Source organism: Crocuta crocuta, unplaced genomic scaffold (assembly GCF_008692635.1).
Source record: "Crocuta crocuta isolate KB4526 unplaced genomic scaffold, BGI_CrCroc_1.0 scaffold291, whole genome shotgun sequence".
NCBI lineage: Eukaryota > Metazoa > Chordata > Mammalia > Carnivora > Hyaenidae > Crocuta > Crocuta crocuta.
In genome coordinates this window covers 3,645,076-3,657,578 of record NW_027527977.1, presented here as the reverse complement: position 1 = coordinate 3,657,578, position 12,503 = coordinate 3,645,076, and the positions used below count along the sequence as shown (strand labels likewise).

General features: G+C 41.6%; 1 protein-coding gene across 5 annotated transcripts in view; it reads left to right on the top strand.

Annotated features, from left to right (window-relative positions):
* Positions 1 to 12,503, top strand: part of ELOVL5 (ELOVL fatty acid elongase 5) — a 97,423-nt gene that overhangs the window by 17,514 nt on the left and 67,406 nt on the right. The gene's annotated exons all lie outside the window — the stretch shown is intronic.

The following is a 12,503-nucleotide window of genomic DNA, read 5'->3' as shown; positions in this document are numbered from 1 at the left end:
GCTTTTTTAAAAGGTGTTTTGTTATAGCAAATCGAAGTCAGGAAAATGAATTTTTGACTTTTAGTCTAAGCAAGCATTTTCTCTTTCTATAAAAGTAATGTATAAAGATGTCAGCTTTTTGTATAGTGGTTGATGAGTGAACATACTCTGTTTGCAGAACTGCCTAATATGATTTAGCCACAGGAAACTTGTATCTCTCGTAATTTATGACTTTAAAATTTTAGTTTTTGGTGAGTAAGAGTTTCCATGAAGAGTATCCTCATTTGAAAAGGGGAGTTAGTATCACGCTTTGACTAAAGGAACTTTCAGAGTTTTTATGTGCACATGGTAATGTGAAAATCAGCTCATCCTGTTTGATCTCCATGGAGTGTGTCATCATACATATTGTGTTTAAAATGATGAGCTGGTGGGGAACCAGTAAGAACTTAGTTACCTCATGGAGTGCTTTAAAATCTATTTATTATAAGGTTTATTCATTATTGTTAGCTTCCTTTCACAATGACTACATTTAAAAAATTTTTTTAGCATTTATTAATTTTTGCGAGACAAAGCAGGAGCAGGGGAGAGGCAGAGAGGGAGATACAGAACGGGCTCCAGGCTCTGAGTTGTCAGCACAGAGCTCGATGTCGGGCTTGAACCCACGAACCGTGAGATCATGACCTGAGCCAAAGTTGGATGCTTAACTGACTGAGCCACCCAGGCGCCCAACAATGACTACATTTTAACAGGATTCAAGTATTTGAATGCTGAGTTTTTAAACTGTGTACTCCCAGTTAAATTGAACCCCTACTAAAGTATAAAGACAAAGTCTTTTTGAAATGCATTTGGGATATTTGCCATTAAATTGGGAAGCTAAATTTATAATATGTTTTTAGAAATAAAACGTTATAGGGAAGGAAAGATTCTGTATGCAATTAATACATTAGCTCTCAAACTTTTGGTCTTAGAACCTCTACGTTTAAAAAGTATTGAGAATCAGAGAGGTCTTGTTTATGTGTGTTATATATAGATATTTATCAGAAATTATTCTTAGATTAATTTTAAGTAACAATTTGAATAGTAATACATCTAAAAATAATGAGCCCATTACATGATAACATAAAAAACTGTATTTTCATGAAAAATATATTTTCCAAAACAAGAAAATTAGTGCAAACAGGCATTGTTTTTACATTTTTGCAACATATTACATATCTGGCTTAAGGAAAGACAGCTAGGTTCTTTTATAGCTTCTACATTTGGTGTTTTGAGCTGTCACACATTCACACAGTCTCTGAGACGCTTTACAATGATGAGAGAGATGAGACTAAGCAAGTAATCTCTTGGTAATATATCACAAATAGTTTTGGTCCTGTGGAACCCCAGAAAAGGGCCCAAGGACCCTCAGAGGTGTCTGTGCTATGCTTTGAGAACCTCTGTTCTAATCAGATCCCATTTATTTTCTTTTATTTTAAATATTTTAGAAAATGCACAAGTTGGGGAGAGAGACTAAGTGGGGGGGGAGAGAGAATTTTTTTATAATTTTTAAAAATGTTTTATTTATTTCTGAGAGAGAGACAGACAGACAGACAGACAGCGTGAGCAGGGAAGGGTCATAGAGAGAGGGAGATACAGAATCTGAAGCAGGCTCCAGGCTAGCTGTCAGCACAGAGCCCGACACAGGGCTCGGACCCACGAACTGTGAGATCATGACCTGAGCCGAACTCGGACGCTTAACCGACTGAGCCACCCAGGCACCCCCAAGAGAGAGAGAATCTTAAGCAGGCTCCATGCTCTATGTGGAGCCTGATGTACGGCTCAACCCCATGGCCCTGTGATCATGAGCTAAGCTAAAAGCAAGAGTCAATGCTCAACCAATTTGAGCCACCCAGCTGCCCCTATTTTATTTTTAAATAAGGACTACCTTTCTACTATTGCTATGAAAACAACATTTTTTTCCTTCTATCAGCACCTATTACCTGCTGTTTCTCTCTGCCTGAATACATTTCTTAATTAATGCCACAGGATCTCTAAGTGTCATCTTCGTACTTGAACATCATTGGGTAGACTGGTTTGGGTCATTTTATCAAATAACTGTGTGGGCCTCTTTAGGATAATATTTAAAAGTAAATCCATGTCCTCTAATAATATTGGAGGATGCTTGTATGGATGCACATGAAAGACTGTTAGTCAGTTTTTTTAAATCCAAAGTAGAAAGGGGTAAATTACAAGATTATGGTCTCAGGGCATCTGGGTGAATGTGCGACTTCGGCTCAGGGCTTCATCTCCTGGTTTGTGAGATCAAGCCCTGCTGTCAGCAGGGAGCCTGGAGCCTGCTTCAGATCCTCTGTCCCTCTCTCTCTCTCTGCCCCTCCCCTGCTTGCATTCTCTCTCTCTCAAAAATAAATAACACTTAAAAAAGAAAAAGAGATTAAGGTCTCAATAGCATAAATAGAGCTTTGTAGATGTTCATTTTATTTATCCTGTTTGCTATTTATGCATTATAATATTTGGGCTTTTGGGTTAGCTGTCTTTGGGAATAGTTTTAAAAATAGCTGATTTCTTTTTTTGTTCATGCCTGTTTGATACTACTTGACTTTTTTTTAACTGTTGATTTTGGACAGTGCTTTTGCTTTAATAAAAATTTGCTGCATCATGTCCTACTTCTCCATCTTGTTCTGTTTACCCATTTAACCTTGATAATTTCACATGTTCAAGGGTCCTCTGGCCTTTTTTGTGTAATGTCTGATCACGTAAAGCTCTTAGTTTGGGGACTAATAAACTCTACATGTGCCTAGAGGATTCTTTTAAAATGTTTATAATCTCCAGTTCTGTGTGGGCTACATGAGGTATGTATTGAGCGGCACTATTTCTATATACCAAGATTTTTCTAGGGGATATATTTTGCACTGGCCAATGTAATAGTCACTAATAGCCACAGGTAGTTATTGAGCCCTGGAAATATCACTAGTGTGACTGAGGAACTGAGTTTTTGCCATAATTAATTTACATTTAGCCACATGGGGCTCCTGTCCCTCTTCTGAGCAGTGCAGCTCCAGGGATGTCTGGCAGCTTCTTTTTAATGACTCACTCCTGTCTCTTTCCTGACCTCAGTTTCTTGCAGCCTCATCTATTCATTTTTACAACTGTTTTTGTGTATTTTATCAGTTTTAGAAGTGTTGTAGCAATTAAGTTTCACTATCTGTAGCCAGCCTTATCACTGGAGAGGAAAGTAGGAAATGTCGGAGCTGAAGAAATGGAGGCTGTTGATGTTGGCTGCTTTTGATGACCTGTTGAGATCCTTCTAGATGAGATTTAATGGGAAAACAAACTTAAGGGAAGGGTTTTTAGGGTGAAGGGGCTTGAACAGATCTGTCAGCAGAAAAAGGGAATTTAAAGGTAAAAGGAAGTGAGAGTTGGGTCTGACTCTTGATTTTGGCTCAGGTCATGATCTCGGTTCATGGGATTGAGCCCCGCATTGCGGCCTTGTGCTGACAGACAGCACAGAGCTTGCTTGGGATTCTTTATCTCCCTGTCTCTTTGCCCCTCAGCCACTCTCACTCTTTCTCTCTTTCTCAAAATAAATAAACATTTAAAAAAAGATGAGAGTTGAATAAATTCTTGAAAGAGGCAGGAAAGGATCCAGATTACAAGTAAGAGGATGGAAAGCTACTCTTTATGAATTCGAAGGTAAAGAATGATTTTTTTTTAAGTTAATTATTTTACAGTAAGTAGATAATTCAGTGATGTTTTGTCCAACCATAATGTTGTGCTCCAACACTTTTTTTTTTTAATGTTTGTTTATTTTTGAAGAAGAGATACAGAGTGCAAGCAGGAGAGGGACAGAGAGAGAGGGAGACACCGAATGTGAGGAAGGCTCCAGGCTCTGAGCTGTCAGCACAGAGCCTGACACGGGGCTTGAATTCACGAACCACGAGATCATGACCTGAGCTGAAGTCAGATGCTTAACCAACTGAGCCACCCAGGTGCCCCTGTGCTCCCATCACTTCTAATTCCACTTCTAATTCCATTCACATTGTTATCCCTCACCCCACCCCTGCAAAGGAGACCCTGTGCCCATTAGCAGTCACTCTCTGCCCCTACAGCCTCTAAGCATCTGCTTATCTTTTTATCTTTCTGGATTTGCCTGTTGTGCATATTTCATTTAAGTAGACTCCTACAATATGTAACCTTTTGTGGGCACCTGGGTGGCTCGGTCAGTTAGGCATCTAACTCGACACTTGATTTTGGCTCTGGGCAGAATATTCCAGTTGTGAAAACGAGCCCCATATCAGGCTCTGCTCTTGGCATGGAGCCTGCTTGGGATTCTTTCCGTCCATGTCCCTCTGCCCCTTCCCTGCTTGCTCTCTTGTGCATGCTCTCTCTCAAAACAAAATAACCTTTAAGAAATGTGAACTTTTGTGTTTGGCCTCTTTCATTTAGCATAATGTTTTCGAAGTTCATCCAGGTAGTAGCATGTAAAAAGTGACATGACTTAGAGTTTTAGGAATTCATCTTGACATCCTGAGTCTCAGCAAAACCATCAGTTCATCCAGCTGGAGTTAACTGGGAAAGGCTCCACAGAGATGGATGAGGATTGAGAGCATTTATGGAATGGCCAACTGTGAGGCCAGAGCCTGAGCAAGGAGAGCCCTGCATTCCCAGGGGCCAGAGCAGGCAGGATGGGGTGCAGAGGTCGAGTCTCCTGATGGTAATAATTGCCATGGGGGAAATAGGGGAGGAGGAATGGATAGGAAGGAACTTCCTTTAAGAGGGAACAGAATGGCCTATTTCAAAATAGGGTAATTTTAGGGTCGCAAGTTAGAGAATAGATGTGCAGACAGAAGCCCATGTAATGTGGGGGTTAATGTCTTGTGTTGCCTGTCAGGGTCACCCAGAACTGCTCACTGCAGTGAGCAGGTGGGCAGACCCAGGTTTCTAAGGAGGCGAATAAGGTGGAAGGCTCTGTAATTGTGGCCTCCTGGGTGGTGACACAGAGCCTGCTGCTCTGAAGTCTGCTCACTCAGTTGGAAGCAGGGTGGTAGGAAGCGGACCTGGGGTTTCTTTCTGCTTCCTTTGACGAAGTCGAGTCAGCCATTCTGGTTGGTGCTGAGATTAGTGATGGAGGCCAGTAGTGTTGACAGCAAGTCTGCATTCTTGACTGTCTGCAGAGTAAAGTTTTAAGGACTTCCTGGCTTTACAAGGCCTTCCCCATTATGTCCCCAATCTGCTCTCCAGCCTCACAACCCAGCAAACCACCCATTCCACAGATATACCATGGGTACCCCCCTGTGTCTCAAGCACCTAGCTCATGGGACCTGGTGTACCAGACCAGGCACAGCCCTCAAGCCTTAGATACTAACTAAATATTAATTTGTATTTGGGGTGTGATTGGAAAGTAAACTGAAGGCCCTAACCTAGCCTGGGGCTTTGGGGAAGGAGTTAGGGAAGATTTCTCTGTGGTAACTGATCTTTAATAGGAGGGTTGCAGCCTAAATAAAGGGAAGTAGCAGACAACAGCATTTCCATGCACAGGATCTGCCAAAGTAAAGGTTGCAGTGGAGAAGGGGGAAGGAAGCGTGTATGGTTGGGGTGCCGAATGCAGGAGGGGAGGGCAGAAGTTGGGCTGGAGGCTGGGCTGAGCCAGTGCATGAAGAGGGTGCTCATAAGCTAAGTGAGGGATTGTAGACTGCATCCAAGATCAAGGGACATAGTTGAGAGGCTTCAGGCAGGAGTGGCTTGATCAGGTTTGCTGGTTTAAAAAGAATACTTTGGTGCAGTGTGGGGATGGGTGGGCAGGGACGGGAAGGGGTGCCTGGAGTCATGCTGGGGGTCCGTGTGAAACACAATGGTGCCCTGGTCTGGAATTGTTGTCCAGATGGGAAATGGCTGTGGGAAGGAATGCAGGAGATGGACCAGCAGGTGAGGAGATGACTCAGGTGCCTGCTACCCTGCCCCTTCTTCTGCTATATCTTTTCATGCCTCTGTACCTCTTTCCTCATTGTGCCTTCAGCCTGAGGTACCCATCAACACTTGGCCTCCTGGGCCTTCCACCTTGTAAAACCCTTCATAACCTGGTCACATGCCACTCGTGTAGACTTCTCCTGTCTCCTGTTCAGAAGCAGTCTACTTCACAGATATTTGGGGTCTGCACATGTTTCAAAGTGCTTTAACTCAATGCTAACTTGGTCTTCTAGTGAAGGTGGAGTATTATCACCTGCATGTCAATTATGCACCTGCTTGATCAAGTTGAGGTAAACTCTGAAACATTCCTCAGGCCCACCCAGTATTGTAGTTCTTCCCACAGTCAGGCAGCCCGCTTCTCCCTCCACACCTTGGTATTTAGAATACTCTTCCCTCATTCCTTGGCCTGCCCACACCTACTAGTCTGTGTCAGGTCAAGCCACTGCTCTGGGCTCTCTTCCCGCCCCAAGGCCAGATCAGTCTCTGCACCACAGCCCTCACCTCTGGCTCTCCTCTTACTCGTTGCTTTTGTGTTGTTGACTTTCCATGTGTATGTGATCCCAGTTACATTAGGTAAGTACAGACTCTTTCTAAGTTCTCTCTGTCCTTTAAAAGAGTACCTGTAAATAGTTGACATGTGCAAGGATCTACACATGGCTTCTAATCTTTGTAAATTCCCATGAGTGATAGATAAAATATGGACACGTTAAAAAAAACAGTGTTTGGATATAAATATCATACTTTTGGTTTGTGACACAGTAATGGGTAACTTAGCCTAGAATTTGTGTTTCAGATTGAAGATTAACGCCCAAATGATTCTACTTTGCTGTTTCCGTACATTGTTTTGTGCTGGGATGGGACATCTAAACATGTGAGAAGTTGGTCACTAATAAATTGAGTGCGAAACAAATGGCATTTTGGAAGAGAAGTTAGAAACTGACCTTCCTGAAAGAACTTAACCATCGGATAGGATTTTCCCGTTAGAAAGTAGATCTGGAGGATGGGTCTAAGTTGGGAGACTTTAACACAGTGCTCCCCTGCCCTTTCTCAATCTATGTAGAATAGGGTTATCCAAGTCTGAAAAAAGTCCTTGGCTTCAGGTTAATCTGTGCTCCCAGCCTTTGGAGAGGGATGTAGAGTGTTATTTATGCAACATCCCCGCAGGCCTGTTCCAGTGCTTGCACACCTCCAGAAGTGCTTTCATATGTCAAACCTCAAGATAGTACTTCTTTTTATTTTCTTTGGTGATAAATTTTGATTGTTATTAAAAAATTTTTTTTGATGTTTATTTTTGAGAGAGAGAGAGAGAAAATGAGTGGAGGAGGGGCAGAGAGAGAGAGAGAAAGAGAGAAAAAGAGAGAGTGAGCGGGAGACTCAGAATCTGAAGCAGGCTCCAGTCTCCAGGCTGTCAGCACAGACCCCAACCGGGGCTCAAACTCACTAATCATGAGATCATGACCTGAGCCGAAGTCAGACACTTAACTGACTGAGCCACCCAGGTGCCCCTTATTTTTTTTTAAATGATAGCTTATCCCTCAACTTTTTGTCTTGCCAAAGATTATTCTGAACCCATTGCCATAAGCCTGTTTTTTAAAATATTTTAACTGTATATATCCCTGTTTTTTAAAATGTGTATTCTAATTACATAAATTTGTATGATTAATATCTAGAAATAGAGATTTATAATTAATCTTTTTATATGCCTGCATATCTATATTTTAAAGAGATATGGAAAAAACTTATCCTGGCTCTAGAAACTGACCAGTGCTGGACATGATGGACACATTCTAATTCCCTATCTTGTTAATCTTACCAGAAGTTTTCACTGACTTTTTTCAGTCCTAGCCCCACCAAAATCACATTATCACTATTATTTGCCTTTATGTCATTTCTAAGTAGGCCTACTATCTGAGAATTAGTAGGACCTCATTTATGCTGTCCACAGGACACCAAACTCTTTATGGTGATTCATTTAAATGGAGTCATTTGAAAGCCCAAGTCAAATGTATGTCACAGAAGTATTGCCATCAGTTGTAACCATCAGCTCTCTGACACTCCTCTCGTACACCAGTGTCTTGGTGTTAGGTCACCTTGGGCATAAACTGCTGCTCACAAAACCTTTAGAGTATTGCTCAGGGCCCAGCAGTGTGTTGCAGGTATATTTGGGTTGCTGTTTTGATGTGCTTGCTTATTTGCCTTGCAAAGCTAAACTTAGTGTAATTTCATTACAGGATGCAGTTAAGAGCTCAACTTTTGGGGGGAGCCTGGGTGGCTCAGTTGGTTAGGCGTCCTTCATTGTTTGGCTCAGGTTATGATCTCACAGTTTGTGAGTTCGGCTCCCCACAACGGGCTCTGTGCTGACAGCTCAGAGCCTGGAGCCTGCTTCAGAATGTGTGTCTCCCTCACTTTCTGCACCTCCCCCACTCATGGTCTATTTCTCTCCTGTGCTCTCTCTCAAAAATAAATAAACATTCTAAATGTCCATCAGCCAATGAATGGATCAAGAAGATGTGGTTTATCTATACAGTGGAATACTACATGGCAATGAGAAAGAATGAAATCTGGCCATGTGTAGCAACATGGATGGACCTTGAGGGTGTTATGCTGAGCGAAATAAGTCAGGCAGAGGAGGACCAATACCATATGTTTTCACTTATAAGTGGAACAGGAGAAACTTAACAGAGGACCATGGGGAAGGGGAAGGGGAAAAAAATACTTGGGAAGAGGGAGGGAGGCAAACTATGAGAGACTCTTGAATGCTGAGAACAAACTGAGGGCTGATGGGGGTGGGGGACAGAGGAAGGGGGTTGATGGGCATGGAGGAAGGCACCTGTTGGGATGAGCACCAGTTATAGGAAACCAACTCGACAATAAACTATAAAAAAAAAGAAAAAATATAAACATTAAAATTTTTTTTTAAATTTTTTGTGTAACCAGGTGGCCAGGGTTTGAATCTCATAAACCAGGTACAGGCTCAGTAACAGTGTGCAGTAACTTCTAGTACATGAGCCTCCATTTCCTTTTCTGTAAAGTGAGAAGATAACCCTTTACAGGGTTCCTTACAAAATTAAATAGTGCACATTAAATGCCTGATATGATTCTTAGCAGTAGTACTAAGTGTTCAGTGTTAGTTACAATTATGGTTATCATTGTTGAGTTTTCTGTTTGTAATGATGTTACCATCCTGAAGCCAGGGACTCTCTAAAGGAAGAATATTATGGTTTCATAATGAAATCCTCTTAACTCATTAGTGAGGTGTTACAGTTTAGAATGATGGGAGATTTGTTTGATGCTGGAAGAAATTAGGCCAGAGCTAATGCCATTTCATCCTATTAGACCTTGGATAGCTTATCCTGGGCCTGCCCGACATTTTGCTGATCAAGTTTTCCTTTCATTGTGACTTAATTCTTGGATGGTGTGCTACTTGTCATCATGAGGATTTTTGTGACCCAAGTAGGAGGTGGTTCATTTCTAAATTGAAGCTTTTGGGTCTTATGCCACTAATTTATTCTGGATGTGGTGACTGAGCTAAAAAGTGCAAGAGGACTCTGGGATTTTTCATTTGTGTCCCGTGAAATGTGTATAAAATTTCTCTGTGAGCAAAGTCAAAATATTTTTCTAACTGCTCACTCAGTGCCTCCCCATGGATTGAGAAAAACCAGGCTGTTTTATGATGCTTTATTGACCATACTAGTAGTGACATAAACTGAATTTGGCTGATTCTGCTACTGATTAGCAAAAATGACCGATCTTCTGAAAAATGCTATGTACACAGTTAAAAAAAAAAAACCCACCTGTGAGTCTTCTTACTTCAAGTTATTAAATACATAAAGCATTTGGGGTGGGTGTTTTTGTTTCTTTTTAACATTTTGTTATTTTAAAGCTAGTTTTATGAGCCTCTCTTACTAGAAACAAGTTTACTGTTGTTTTATAGGGCTCCTTTGTGGTTGGGTTAGTAGATATAATTAAAAAAAAAATAGTCCATGTGCCTAGACAAAATGGAAACTCAACAAATGCTTTAACTATGTTTTTTAAAATCCATGCTTGTTCTAGCTGAAGTTTAGCATACAAAGATGTTCATTGCAGTGTTATTTTAAAAGAGTAAAAATTAGGAGCACCTAGGTAGCTCATTCGGTTCAGCATCCAACTCTTGATTTCAGCTCGGGTCATGATCTCAAGGTTCATGAGTTTGAGCCCTGAGTCCCTTGTTGGGCTCTAGGCTGACAGCATGGAGCCTGCTTGGGATCCTCTGTCTTCCTCTGTCTCCCCCTCCCCAGGTGAGGGGAGCATGGGCAGATTCTCTCTTTGTTTCTCTCTCTCTATTTCTCTCTCACAAAACTAAGCATATATTTTTAAAAGGTTGGGAGCACCTGGGTGGCTCAGTTGGTTAAGCATCCAAATCTTGATTTTGGCTCTGGTCATGATCTCATGGATGGTGAATTTAAGCCCCATGTCAGGCTCCAGGCTCACAATGCAGTCTGCTTGGGATTCTCTCTCTCTGCTCCTCTCCCCACTTGTGCACATTCACTCTCTCAAAATAAATAAACATTAAAAAGAAAAAAGAATAGTAAAAATTGAAAACAGATTAAATGACTAGTAATAGAGGAATAATTAAAGCATTTATATAAGTTTTGTTCCAGAACTCAAACTAGGTTTCCTAGGAAAATGATTACTACAGTGCTGAAATGCAAGGTTGTAAGTATGGGCTTTTTTATTTGTTATTTATTTAAAAAAATTTTTTTAAGGTTTATTTATATGTTTATTTTGAGAGAGAAAGAGAGAGCGTCGTAGCAGGGGAGAGGCAGAGAGAGAGAGGGAGACAGAGAAAGAATCCTAAGCAGGCTCCCTGGCAGCACAGAGCCCTTCACGGGGCTGTACCCATGAACTGTGAGATCATGACCTGATCTGAAATCAAGAGTCAGATGCTCAATCTAGAATGGGCTTTCTTAAAGCACAGAAAAAAGTAGAAGAAATAGATTCGTATTTTAAATATTTGTATATTCACTATAGAATATTAGCATAGCTCCATGCTAAATGTTTTACATGAACTGTCTCCTCTGAAGCTATGATTTTTATTCCTAGTTGAAGGGAATATCCCAGGTGTGGAGGCTGAGGCTTTCAGAGGTTAACTTGTCACACTGTCAGTCTAATAAATGGTAGAAGGGGAGTATGGATTCTGCTACATTCTTGATTGCTTTTTGTTTTTACTTTATTTTTTTAAAAATTTTAATGTTTGTTTATTTTTGAGAGAGAGAGAGACAGACAGAGCATAAGCAGCAGAGGGCAAAAAGAGAGAGAGACACAGAATCTGAAGCAGGATCCAGGCTCTGAGCTGTCAAGACAAAGCCTGATGCCGTTCTTGAACTCAAGTGCTGTGAGATCATGACCTTGAGGCCGAAGTCAGATGCTTAACTCCCTGAGCCACCCAGGCACCCTGTTTTTACTTTAAAATGATCACAAAAAAAAAAACCTTTACTTTTCCAAATTTCCTGCAATAAGTACCCCTTTTTATTTTTACTGTAGCATTGGAGAGGCAGGAGTTGTGGTAGTTAAGAGAACAGGCCCTAGAGTCAGCCTGCTATTGGTGAGCCCCGGGATAAATGGCTCAACTGCTCTCTGCCTCAGTATACTTACCTGTGCAAAGGGGATGTGTGAAGAGTGATAGGAGAATTAAGTGAGATTATCCTTGTAAATTTATAGCAGAAAAACTACTGGCTCATTGTAGGGACTGAGCATTTGTTGCTATTATAATCATTATGATCTGCAAAGAAATGGATTTGAAAATAAAAAAACATTTGAGATGGTGGGCTGGTTAGGTTCTCAGTGGTTATTAGCTTCTCTTGGAGTTGTCAATGTGATGGGCGAGCGGCTTGGGAAGCTCCTTGCAGCAGTCATTAGCAGACCACTTAGTAAAGGGAAATAGCAACTTGCTAAATAATTCAGCCTCTAGAAGTATGTTGCAATTCATGTTACAGCATAGCAGGCTTAAGGTGTATTTTTAGGACAAGGGCATGTAAATCCCTAAATAAAGGTATGGCCTAGGTCCCAGCATAAGCTCGAACTTCTTATACCTAATATCATGAACTTAGTGCACAGCTAAGTTTTCCAAATGTTTTCCCTGGAAGAGAACATGTCAGTATCGTGAATTTTCACTAATTTGCACCCCAGTAATCCAAAATGTATGGTGTTCCTCCTGACTCAGCAGGTACATATGAAACTGTATCATCAATCTGTGATTAATTATAGTGGGGAGCAGTACATTTCTAGATGGTCACAACCTTCCCTGTTCCTTTCTTCTAGCCTGCTTGCCCCAGTGCTCCCTGACTCGTTGAGTAGCAGCACCCCATCTAGGGTGCAGAGTGGGAAGCCAGAAGCTTGGACTCCTTCCTCTCCCTCTTCCTCTCCCTCTCCCTCCCCTGGCCCGCCCCTGGACATCTCTTCTCTCTGGCACCTGCATTTCCTCCCTGGCGTGGCCTTAGAAAGTCTTCTGTCCACGGCAGTAGTCCTCTGACTGATGTGACCTTCATCTCCCCTTCTTTACAGCCTCCTGCTCACCCCAC